Source organism: Arvicanthis niloticus, chromosome 26 (assembly GCF_011762505.2).
Source record: "Arvicanthis niloticus isolate mArvNil1 chromosome 26, mArvNil1.pat.X, whole genome shotgun sequence".
Taxonomy (NCBI): Eukaryota; Metazoa; Chordata; class Mammalia; order Rodentia; family Muridae; genus Arvicanthis; species Arvicanthis niloticus.
Window position 1 is genome coordinate 30,390,476 of NC_133434.1, and position 12,146 is coordinate 30,402,621.

At 49.1% G+C, this 12,146-nt stretch overlaps 1 protein-coding gene and 1 long non-coding RNA gene across 4 annotated transcripts in view; one reads left to right on the forward strand and one right to left on the reverse strand.

Moving 5' to 3' along the window:
- Positions 1 to 1,380: 1,380 nt before the first annotated feature.
- Positions 1,381 to 8,087, reverse strand: LOC143439295 (uncharacterized). Its single transcript, XR_013107594.1, has 3 exons — positions 8,012 to 8,087; positions 7,093 to 7,559; positions 1,381 to 1,870 (listed from the first exon to the last, which is right to left on the reverse strand). It is a non-coding gene; the product is annotated as an uncharacterized LOC143439295 (long non-coding RNA).
- Thsd4 (thrombospondin type 1 domain containing 4) overlaps positions 6,268 to 12,146 on the forward strand; it is a 562,869-nt gene continuing 556,990 nt past the window's right edge. Inside the window, exons 1-2 of one of the 3 annotated variants that reach the window (XM_076925454.1) lie at positions 6,268 to 6,428; positions 8,109 to 8,173. The gene's annotated coding sequence lies outside the window, so the exon portion shown is untranslated. Of the gene's footprint in view, positions 6,429 to 8,087; positions 8,174 to 12,146 lie in introns of those variants that run through there. The other 2 variants (XM_076925453.1, XM_076925455.1) reach the window with 2 other exon arrangements.

A 12,146-nucleotide genomic window follows, 5' to 3' on the forward strand; every position in this document is an offset into this window, starting at 1 on the left:
AGATCCGAGAGCTGGAAGGGGCTTCAGAAGATGCGTGAGTGGCATTTCAACAGGTGTAGTTCCCTTCTTGCTTCGGGCCGATGAGGCAACCTCAGCTGTAGAGTGCGTGTTGTTCTATATAGTGGACAACCAAGACTAATGCTGACATAGGCTTTGGGACTCCACTGTCTAACATCAATCTGCTCCTTACAGACAATGGCTTCCCCACTTCAGGGTCAGAGCTGTAGACAGGAAACATTAAAGCATAAAAAGAAGCAGAGGGTCCTGGGGAAATAGTTTGTCAATGGCCTGCATGAAGACCATTGCAACGCTCATGCAAAAAGCCAGTTGTGGTGACTCATACTTCAAATCTCAGTGCTGGGGAGGCAGAGACAGGTATATCCCTGGAGGTTGCTGGCCAGCCAGTCTCGCCTGATTGGTGAGCCCCAAGTCTCAATGAGACACTCTGTCTCAAAAACCAAGATGAAGAGATGGTTCAGCAGTTAAAGCTCTGCTCGCCTTTCTAGAGGATTTGGGTTTGACCCTCAGCATTTACAAAGTGCCTCACATCTGTGTACAACTCCAACCCCAGAGGCTCTAACACCCTCTTTTAGCCTCTGTGGGTGCCAGGCACACATGTGGTACACAGACATACGTGCAGGCAAAAGACACACAAATAAAATAAAAAATTTCAAAACCAAGGTGGATGGCTCTTGAGGAACAGCCTCAAGGTTAACCCTGGTCTCTGCATACATGAACACACATGTACAAGGACATATATGTAAACACAAACACATAGCTGCACACACAAAATTTATACCGAGGCAGTCAAGTAAGTCTGGTGAGGAGTCACCATTGGCCCCCAGTAGGCAGTCTTTGGGAGAGTGGTGGGATGAAGGTGCGTGAGGCAGGTAAAATTATCAACTCAGGCTCCACTTCCTTTCCTGGGCTGTGGCACCTCGGTTTCCTACATAGGCTGCGTAGGAAAACCCTGCTCACTGGCTTTGCTGTGTCTCGAAGGTTTTTCTAAATGTCACCTTCAACCAGAGTGCCAGTTTGCTAAGAGGGAAAATTGCCAACGAGGCCAGAGTGATAGTAATTTCCAGCGATATAAGTCGGTTAGCTTCAAACACAGCAACTGCTTCCTTGGAGAAGCTCTCAGCCACTGAGTGTCTCTGGGGTTGGCAGTACTGACCACAGGGGATACAAGAGGCAATGTGTGAAGGACAAGCCCTTATTAGGAGAGTCTCCCAGGAAGCCTGGGAGGGCGAACAACATTCCTTTATAGTGATAAATTTCTTTTATTTTTCTTTGAGTGTTTTCATTACAAGAGAATTGTGGAATTACTTTTTGCATCACTTTAAATATATATTTAAAAAAAATCAACAAAGCCCCCCCCCCAACTGGGATTCCTTTTATTTGTGGGGAAATGACACAACTTTCAGAAGTGCTCATGAACACTCCTGACAGGGAATGGGCTAGCACAGAATAACTTTGTCATTTAAAACTATTTGTTGATTGGCAGCTACCACTTCAAGCTGGGCCACTCTCTAATTTCTCATCCAGGACAGCAGGCTCTCCCCTGCCCTAGTCTTCAGCTTCTGTTGCTTTCAATACAACAAGGCCTTTGTGCTTATCTAGTGTTTATTCTCAGTCATCTCAGCTAACCCCCTGCCTCACATCACTCATTTTTCTCTCTTGCGCTCTGAGCCTGGACACACCAGGCTGCTTCTGTCTCCCTCTGGCCTTTCACAGGTGGCTTCCTTTCTAGAACAGACCCTTCCTTCTCTCCTCTCTTGTTTGGGTCACTCGGTTCATCCTGTCCCATTCTGATTCCTTTCAGATGCTTCTCTTAATGAAGGGAATCTTCAGATGGGAGGCCACCTCCTGGCTGAAAGAGAGAAAAGAGAAATAATCTGAACACTTGGAATTCCAAAAGTTGTGCTGTACCAGGTGAGGCCACTTTGCTATCTCTGCCGGCAGGATGTGGGCAAGAGAGAGGAAGAGAGAGATGGAAATAGACCCGGCAGAGCAAGATAACTTGAGGTGTGCCTGAAGCCTCTGGGACACTTCATGGGGATCTCCGACAGTCCCTGACAGTCCATCTAAATACCTTGACTCCTGTGACCTCAAAGACTGTGGCTGCAGACAAATCAGTCTCTGGACTGTCATATAGTCTTGTTACGGGTCAAGTTGCAGCCAGCCAGAGGAAAGGACACAGGCTCAGTGTGTAGGTTACTAGTCCAGACTCCAGGATGAGGAAAGAAGAGAAGTGAGTTGAGGAGACAAGCAGGAACATTTATCCTGAATACTTAGATCCACTTTATGAACGGTTTATTTTTAATCGCACCTTTTTATTTATACTAGGGGAAATCACATGATACCATAGAGTGTTTGTGGAAGGCAGAGGACCGCTTGCTGGAATCCGTTCTCACCTTCCACCATGTGGGTCCTGGGGATCAAACTCAGGTCATCAGGCTTGGTGGCAAGCATCTTGCTGGACCCCCAAAAAACAGTTTAAAATGATACATTTCCTAGCACTTGAAAAGACTTTATTGTTATTGATTTTATTATTCCTGACAAGATAACTGACCAAAGCAAGTTTGAGAAGGAAGGGTTTATTTTGGCTCACTGTGCCAGCAGCGTACTGTTTGCTCTCTTCTTTATGTTTAGCCCAGAGCCCCAGCTAATGGAATGTGGCTCCCACCGGCAGTCATCCAGGTCGGGGTTCCCTACCTTAATTAAACCCCTCACACACGCATAATGGTGTATCTCCTAGGCAATTCTAAATTCCATCAAGTTGACAAGATCAACTTTTGCACCGTCTCTCCTTGTCACTCATTTTCTGAGCACAAGCCCTTTACAGTGTGTACAAACTCCCAAGCAAGACGACAAAGAGAACTTTATAGGAACCATGATGAAACCGTGATGGAGTCTCGTGACTCAAAAGGAGGTTGAAATGAGGGGTTTGGATCCATGTCTGCTTTCTGTCCGCCTTCAAATGCTAGCAGCAGCTAACACAGTGGTTTCCCTCCCTGCTGGGACACAGCTCCTGAAGTACCATGAGTGTGTTCAGAGCTTGGAAGTCTGGTTTCAAGAAACTGTCTACGACTTACAGCCAAATGACTCTGGGCTATGCTGCCACCGTCTTCCCTCTGGCAGTCTCGGGCTCCTTGGGGAGGGGAGGAGCCAGAAGCCCATGCTGTTTTCCTTCCCCCAGGGACATACTGAGCTGTGGCTCCTGCTCCATCCACGGATTCTGAGACCCCAGCACAGCACTCTTCACTTTTTCAGAAGCCCTCCCTCACCCCATGTGATCGCTGTCTGTGCGTGAGCAAACACACAGCCCCGTAGCTCTCTGAAGAGGGCAGGTTCGAGGAGGAGGATGGCAACCCCCACAGGGTGACTACATTTTTTTTCCATCCCATCCTGAAGCAACATGGTTGCATAATTATTTTGGCAAATTATTTTGGGAAAACAGGTATATTCAGGGGTTCTTCTCCATGTGCAGAGCTGACACATTACAGGAGGATTATGTTTTCTTTCTACTATTTTAGGGGCCACCTCTAGGACCAATGGGCCAATTGGTACTAGCCACATGGGAGAGCCTTTAATGGAACATTGGAAGGGGCCTTTAATCGAAGAGTTTCAACCAGAAGCATGGGCTGTTTTCAGAGGTGGTAAGAATCGTATCTCTTCAGCTATGTGAAGGTGGTATGTTATATATAGATGACATTGGCACGCCAGGCAGACACTAAGGCTAGGTGACTGAAGCTGGCTTGTAACTGTAATCAGAAGACCTGCCAGTCTAACCTCACTCAGTCTTTGGGTGAGGGTTAGTAGCTTATTTCATACATGGGATGAAAATCCTCCCCATCTGACTCATACATACATACAGAAACATATATACATACAAACATATAATATACATAAACATACATACAAACATATATACATACAAACATATATACATACAAACATACATAAACCTAAATATACATACAAACATACATACATATACACACATACACATATATACATATACAAACATGCATACAAATAGACATACATGCATATACATACAAGCATATATACATACATATATAAGCATACATAAAAACATACATGCAAATATAAACATACATGCAAACATATAAACATTCATATGTAAACATGCATACAAACATACATATATAAGCATACATACACACAAACATACATGCATATATAAACATACATACAAACATAAACATTCACATGTAAGCATGCAAACAAACATACATATATAAGCATACATACATATAAACATATGCATATATAAACATACATACATATAAACATTCATATGTACTACATACATGAGTTAATAACAAGATGTGTAACTGGACTGACAGTAAACAGTATGAAACGGGAAGACCCCCTCCAGCATAAATAAAGTGCTCTTATTAAATGATTCATCTTTAATGACTGGAGTTTGTCTTAAAGATTTAGTTTTATGTGCATGTCTGTGTGAGTGACTGCTGTGTGTGTGTGTGCAGAGCTCAGAGGGCATCAAATCCCCTGGAGCTGGAGCTACAGGAGATTGTGACCCGCCCAGTGTGGGTGCTGGGAACTGAGTTCTGGCCTCTGGAAGAGCGGCCAGGGCTTTTAACTGCTGAACCATCTCTCCAGCACTAGCTTTAAGTCCAACATTTTCTCAAAAGTTATCCTGTTACTAAATACACTCTGCCCTTTAAGAACTCTTTATTCTGGTGGTGCAGGGGATGGACCCAGGGCCTCATTCATGCCAGGCAGGCCCTCTGCCCTCCACTATCCCCCAAGGCCTGTTTATGCTCCTTGTTTTGAGGTAGGATCTCCCTAAATTACCCAGGTTGGATTGGAACGTTCAATTTAGCCTCTAGTACCTGTGACTATAGGCCTGTACTACCAGGCTCAACTATATTGTCTGAAACATAGTTTCCTTGTAGCTGCGGCTAGCTGCAAACTGAATATGAAGCTAAGGATGACCTGGACCCCTGATCTTCCTGCCTCCTTCACTGAAGTGTTGGGATTACAGGTGTGAGGCCACCACCTGGCTATTGGTTTCCAGTGGATGACCTGAGTTAGAGTTTGCAAGATCTCTTTGATTCACTGGATCTGGGAGACGCTCAGGATCCTTCTAGCCACACACCCCTAGGTGCCTCTCATCAAAAGTTGTTTGTTTGAACCAGATGGACTCAGTCAGCCCCAGCTGGATCCAGGTGCCAGGCACTCAAAATCGGCTCTCCCTCTGTGGCCTCATCCCTGAGTTTCCCAGCTCCCTTTGTTATTGTTTTAATGGTGGGGTATCTTTCCTGTCTCTCTCTTTTTTTTTCTGCTCCCACAAAGCACACCACACCCACCCCTGATGTGGCCTGGCCCTGAAGTAGGATGCTTGCATTCTGCCACCACCCACATTAGCACAAGGGTACACCTGTCCTTTCCAAACAACCCCTGCAGGCAGGCTTTTGAGGCAGCCATAAACAAACAGGCTCATTCACATCAAGGGAGAGAGACTCCTGTGCCTAGAGGCCTCTTCAATTGTTTAAGGTCAACCTGCCCTCTCTGAAAAAGAGGTGGGGGTGGGGGGCAGTTTTTCCTATTCTTGCTTCTCTCGGGCTTTAGCCCTTGGGTTGAATTTAAACATTTTAGCATCTTGCTTGGACTCAAGAACCAGGGAGTAGGACCAGCTCTATGGCTTGTTGGCTTAGCAGGCACGTATGCTTGTGGTCAAGCCTGAGGCCCTTAGATCAGGCAGCGTGCTGAGCTGTCCTAGGTCATAGGGAGTGTTTCTCTTAGGGACATCCTCTAACCCTGGAAGCCAGAAAAGGAAAGCTCCACTGTGGACTAGCCTCAACCCCGTGGTGGTTGCAGCTGGAATGGCTATTTCTCAATATTCAAGGATGTCCTTGTTTCCTTGTCCTACCAACTGCTGGATAAGATGAAGGCAGCCTCTGACCTTCAGACTTCGCTCCACTGTCTTCTCCTTTCCCCTCCCATTGATGGTCCTGGACAGCCTGCGCCCCCTCTAAGTTCCCTGATCACCCCTCTCCTGCCCTCTAGCCTCTGTCCAGACAGTCTTCCCCTCTGCTGCCTCTCCTGGTGGATGTCCCTTCCTCAGGTTCCCTGGGGTCCCTCTTCCCCTGGGGTGCTGGGGTGGGTCAGGGCCGGCTCTCCCCTAGGCGGCCGCCAGGGGGCGGCAGGGGCGGCTGGAGGTGACAGCGGGAGGCCGCGCGGGAGGGCAGGGCGCGCGGACCGCGCTCTCGGCCCGCAGACTCCGCGCCTGAGCCGTGCGCTGGGCACTCGCTGGCCGCCCGCGCACCCGACACACCGGGGCGCAGCGGGAGCCCGTGCGGGGCGGGCGGCCGTCCATGCGGCGGCGCTCGGGAAGCACGCGGGGCTGAGGAGTCGGCCGCTCCGGACTAGCCCAGGTGAGCAGATCGCACAGCTCGGCCCCGGCGCGGTCCGGAGCCGGGGCAGCCCCGCAGACTGGCGCGCGTGGGTACGTCGGGGCCCGCGGCAGCTCGAGACGTCGTACCTGCTTCTTCCCTTTCTGCTTCCTCGTTTTTTCACACTTCCCCTTCCTCTCCTCTTTCCCTTCCTCTTCTATTTCCCCTTCCCTTTCTCTTCCTTTCTTCTTCCCCCTTTCTCTTCTTCTTCTCATTCCTTTCCCCTCCCGTCCTCTTTCTTTTCTCTTCCCCTTTCCTGGAGGCCTGCTCTGCCTTGATTCTCCATCCCTGATCCTGAACTCTAGCGCTGGCCACCTGGGTTAGGGGAACAGCCACTGGCTCTCCTGAGTTATGCTCAGCTCAGAGTTGCACCTACAGCACTTGTACCCCGCCACCCCAGCATTGTTCCCTTTCGCTTAGCCTGGGATTGCTGATGGAGTGTCAGCACCTCTAGAGCCCCAGCCCGGGGCCTCCATCATTCTGGCTTCTTAGAAAATCCGCCGATGCCCAGGTCAGAATAATCATTGCAGTCCAGTGTCAGTGCTAGCCTAACTGGACCTGTTGCTGCTTCTGTGCCTCAAGTGTAGCTCGTATACCCGTGGCCTTGAATGTGACTAAACAGTTAGCTTTTGACCACTTTGCTCACCTTGAAGTGGGAGAGATCTGGATATGAAGTTTCATTTTTCTTAGAAATAGCTTCAGCTGTGTCTTGGGAAGAGGATTTGGAGGTACCCACTTATCGCGTGGAATTGTGGGTCTAGTGAGATCGTGAGCAGTCCCGCAGTTTTCTGTGCTGTTAAAAGCGTATCCCTTGCCAGATAGTGGTACACCCTTTTGCAGGCAGTAAGTGAATTAAATAAAGCTGGTAGAAGTGATGCAGTTCCTGGCCCTGAGAGAATCTTAATCTCTGTGTACCAAGGTGCAAACAGTTTTCAAATGTGATTTAGATGTAGCCTTACTTGATTCCGATAGATTTTTGTTGGCACCATAGTTGAATTCCTTTGAAAAGCACAGTTCTGCCCTGGAAATGAGTGTGAGGAAGCAGATGAGAGTCCCGGGGACTTTCCTATAAACCTCCACAGGACTGGGGCAGGGAATTCCCAAAGGTCCAGCCTGCAAAATGAGTTTGGGTGGTGAGAATGTGTGGAGTCCCCCCTACTGACACAAGTCATTGCATTGGACTCACTAAAGGGCTCCTGTGATCTCCATGCCCAGCCCAGGGTGGGGTACCAGACTGGTCTTACCCTCACTCTTCTGAGCCACGAAGTCTCTCTAGCCAGGTGTGAAGTAAGGGAAACCACACTGTTTTGGGGGGAAGATCGGGGCTTGAAGTTTTGTTTTTGCCTAGCGATCTTGTCTGTTACCCACAGAGGCCAAGCGCGGCTCTTCTCTACCGGAAGTCTCTGCAGGACTTAACCTTTATCCCCATTGGCTGTTGGTTGTTGTCTGTGTTCAAGCCCCCCACCCCCAGCATCCTTATTCCATTCCCTACATGCATGGCTCATTTGTCACAAAGCCCCTTCCACATTCTTTCATGATATCTCAAATTATTTCCCTGCTCCTACCTTAAAGCGCGCCCAAATGACAGTAACAATCTCCCTCCTGACTTGCAGCTGTGGGTGGCTCATCTTCATTTTAACCCATCTTCTTTCATGCTGACAGATTGATATTCCTGAAATTCTGACTCCGCCACATCATTCCCTGCGAGAAATCGCAGCGGCTCTCCGGTAGGTATTCACTTCCATTTAATTTGTCTTCAGCAAATACTTCTGAGCATCTGTTGTGTGCCAGGGACTATTACTGCGTGCTGGGGGTTATAAGGAGCAAGACTGACTGGATCACTGCCCTCCAGGGGCTGTGAGGAGAGTAGCTAATAAATGACCACCCAGGGAGAAAGAAGGGAAGTAAAGGAGCCAAACAATGGGGGGGGGGGTGAGGGGAGAGAGAGAGAGAGAGAGAGAGAGAGAGAGAGAGAGAGAGAGAGAGAGAGAGAATATATCCATGTGCAGACACAGATGAGGGAGAAATGGATTCTTCTGCACATCATAGCTTTGAAGACCTCAGCTGCAGGCTGCGTTTTGAACCAGGAATGATGCTTTAATGACAGATACAGAGTCTATTTGCAAATAACACATCATCACTCTCTCTCTCTCTCTCCCTCTCTCTCTCTCTCTCCCTCTGTGTGTGTGTGTGTGTGTGTGTGTGTGTGTGTGTGTAGATGTGCACATAACATATCACATAGGTACAGAGGCCATAGGACGCCCATCTGATTCTCAGGGATATGCCTGTGTTTGCCTGCCAAAGCACCACTATGCTTGGCTTTTCTTGTTCTCTTCCTCTTCCTCCCCCTCCCCCTCCCCCTCCCCCTCCCCCTCCCCCTCCCCCTCCCCCTCCCCCTCCCCTCCCCCTCCCCCTCCCCTCCCCCTCCCCTCCCCCTCCCCCCTCCCCCTCCCCCTCCCCCTTCTATCAGAGGCCTTAACTCAGACTTTAAGGAACAAATAGTGAGGAATTGGAATTGTGATCTTAGAAGAACCCCCCACTTTTCTTCGTTTCTTTGAACAAAGTTTTTGGAAGCAAAATACTTCCTTCTCGCCCTACCTGAAAGCATCTGAGCCCAGCCTTCTGCCCATGGCTTCAACAAGTATTAAGAAAATCTCAAGCTGTTCGGGGCTGTGATATGAGCTGGGAGGTTACAAGTAGGCCTGGCCAGGCTGGCCACCGCCACTCTCCTTCCTAGACTGGTGCTGACAGGTTCTCGTTTAATAGCTCTTTATATTTGCCCTTCTTTCACCCCCCAAACCCCCATCTTCACAAGTTAACAATGGTATAGTAAGGCCTGAAGGATAATGGGGGCGTTGAGGCCCCATGGGCAAAGCCTTGGTACATAGTAGGTGCTCAGTATCACTCCCCGTCTCTCCTGTCTACCCTGACTGATCAGTGCTTGACAGAAGTGGGTACTCACTAAACATTCCAGAAGAAACCTGCTTGCAATCTCAGCCCCGTCAGGCGCAGGGTTTTGTTTGAAGGACTCATAACCCTGCACTGCAGCCCAGCCATTGAACACATAGCCATCCTATGGTAACGAGCCAGCCAGCATCCCATCTTCTTTCCACTTCCTGTCCAGTGTCCCCAGGTCCTCTGAAGAGCACAAGCACTGGGTAGACAGTGGGTTAGTCCCCTGGCGATTATTCCTCTTGGGACAGTGGCCACTCAGTTTATTTCTCTTTCTTTCTCTAGTCTTTCAGCTAAGCTGATGCTGTAGTCAGTCCCTGGGAGCCTTAAGGATACCTTAGGTGGAAGCCAGGCAGTTTTCTCCCTCTTTTTGGGTGTGGTCCATGGAGTCCTGAGCCAGGCCTGAGCCTCTGTGTCTTGTCCCCGGAAGGGTGGCACTGGACAGCTCACAGGCACCCTCCCAGGCCCCTTGGCAGACTGCCCGAGGCCTGGCCAGCAGGGAAGACAGAGGCAATGAGTGATTAATGGGTGCCTCATCTAATCTCCTGCCAGGGGAAATGAAGGACCAGTCATGGGCTGGGAGCTGGTCTTGACCTGCTCCAGGTGGGCTTGGAATGTGCCCAGCTCAGGATGGGGATTAAGGCTTGAAAGACAAGAGGAAATGAGATGTTAACCCTTTAGGCCAAGGCTCTCTGAGTCCCAGCAGGGAAATGGCAGGGGAATTATCTACAGGCATCTGATGAAAGCTGGGCATCGCTGTTGATTTATCGCAGGGATGCAGCCACGTGTCGGACTACTGCGGGGGTGGTTGTGGGCCTGGACTTCGTGATCATTTTCTTTGAGGTGAAATCATGAGAGAGATGATTAATTTCTGCTGCCCCGGGCCGCAGGGGTTGCTGGGAAGCTACCTGCTAGCCTCTTTGGAAAGCTTCTGATGGTATCAGCAAGTGGCAAATTTACAGTTATCGAACATGCTTTTACTCCTGAAACAGTTCCGCCAACAGCCTGTCCTTTCCAGGAAGATAAACAAAGAAGGCATTTGCCCCTGGGCTACAGACTGGCTCTCCACAATGGAGTCCTGTCCACTCCTATACCAGCAGCCTGTATATGGAGAACAGAAGAAGATAGCTCTCCAGAGGCAGCTGCCTGAGTCCCAGCCTAGGTCCTAGCACACCACAGGCTTCAAACAAGGTTCTTAACCACTGGGCTATAATTTTCCCACCTGTAAAATTATGCCATAATAGCACAGCATCCCCCATAGCGGAGATCCATGACTTTGTAAAATGCTTCATGCAGCCCCAAGCACACACCAGGGTTGCTTCAATCCTATTTTGTCCTTTCCTATCCCCGTGAATCTCAGACCAGCAGGATAGAAGCCTTCCCTCCTCCGGGGCTCCAAGGCTCACTTCTGTGAAGTGACTTAACTCTTTGATTGATATGGCTTGTTTGACCCCTGACCCTGCATGCTTTAAATTCTGGTTCCACCCTCTGCTGCTGGCCCTGTGGCCCCCTGCTGCCCTTTTGATTAGACCTCCAGTCCCTTGCCCCCTGACTCTGTGCTAGCTGGACAGAATGCTGGTGGGCTGGGCAGTGCTGTCAGCCGGAACCTCTGGTGGCATAGGTCAGTTCTGCTCCTCTCTGCTCACCGCTAGGTTTGCTGTGACACAGTGTCCCAGGGCCAAGTGGCTGAGGGTAGGAAAGGCTGCAGAATCAGATGTGGAGACCATCTGGCCAGGATGCAAACCCAAGCGCCACCCCTATCCTGGCTTCCCTATACTCCTGTTACCTCATCCTGGATGTGAGCTGATAAGTTGCAGTCACCCAGTGTTTGGTACGAGGGCCAATCCCCCCAGTGGATGTAAGGACTTCTGGGAGCTATGAAGAACTGTTGCTAGTTATCAGGTGAGTGCCAGGCAGAGCCCTGATGCACATAGTTTGTTCTTACTCCTTTGTTTCCTTCTCTCTTGGTGGTTCTGAGGATTGAACCTAGGGCCTGACCAGGCATGCCAGGCAAGTACTCTATTACTGAGCTATGTCCCCAGCCCTGTAGGGCACAGTTTGAAGTCTCCTCTGTGGAAAGTCTGGAATAGACTTATCTATCTATCCATCCCTGCTTCCCTTATGATGCTTCAGGCAAGTCCAGGCCTTTACCCTGCTTCAAGTGCAGAGGCTTTGTGGCTACCTGAGGGAGAGGGCACTACTATGCATGGAACCCCACATCCGGTGCTGGCTTTACCTTCAGGTCCTCTAAAGTCAGCCAGACATTATCCTGTTCCATAGCTTAGACAGCAGAGGCTCCACATAGCTAGTGTACCGTATGGTGACCTTTGAGTTCTACCTGGTTCTAAAACAGACACTCTTGGAGCAGACAGACCAGCTAGTGAATAATAAACAACCAAAAAAGCAAAACTCCATCCCTCATCTGCACATACTATGCCAGCTATCTCTAATGATCTGTTTGTTTCTTTCTATATACTTATGTATGTTTTTTTCTGTGTACGTATCTCATGTGTGTGTGTATGTCCATGTATGTGCATGTATGTGTACGTGTGTTTAGGCTAGAGTATGGCGGTAAATGTCTTCCTCAAGTATCCTTTTATATTTTTTTGAGGCAAAGTACCCTTATTTGTTTTCTGTTGATTTGTTAAGCACCATGATCCAGAGCAACTTGAGGAGGAGAGTTTGGCTCCCACCCCCTGATGGCTCATGTTCTATCATTGAAGGAAGTTAGGGTAGGAACTCAGGGCA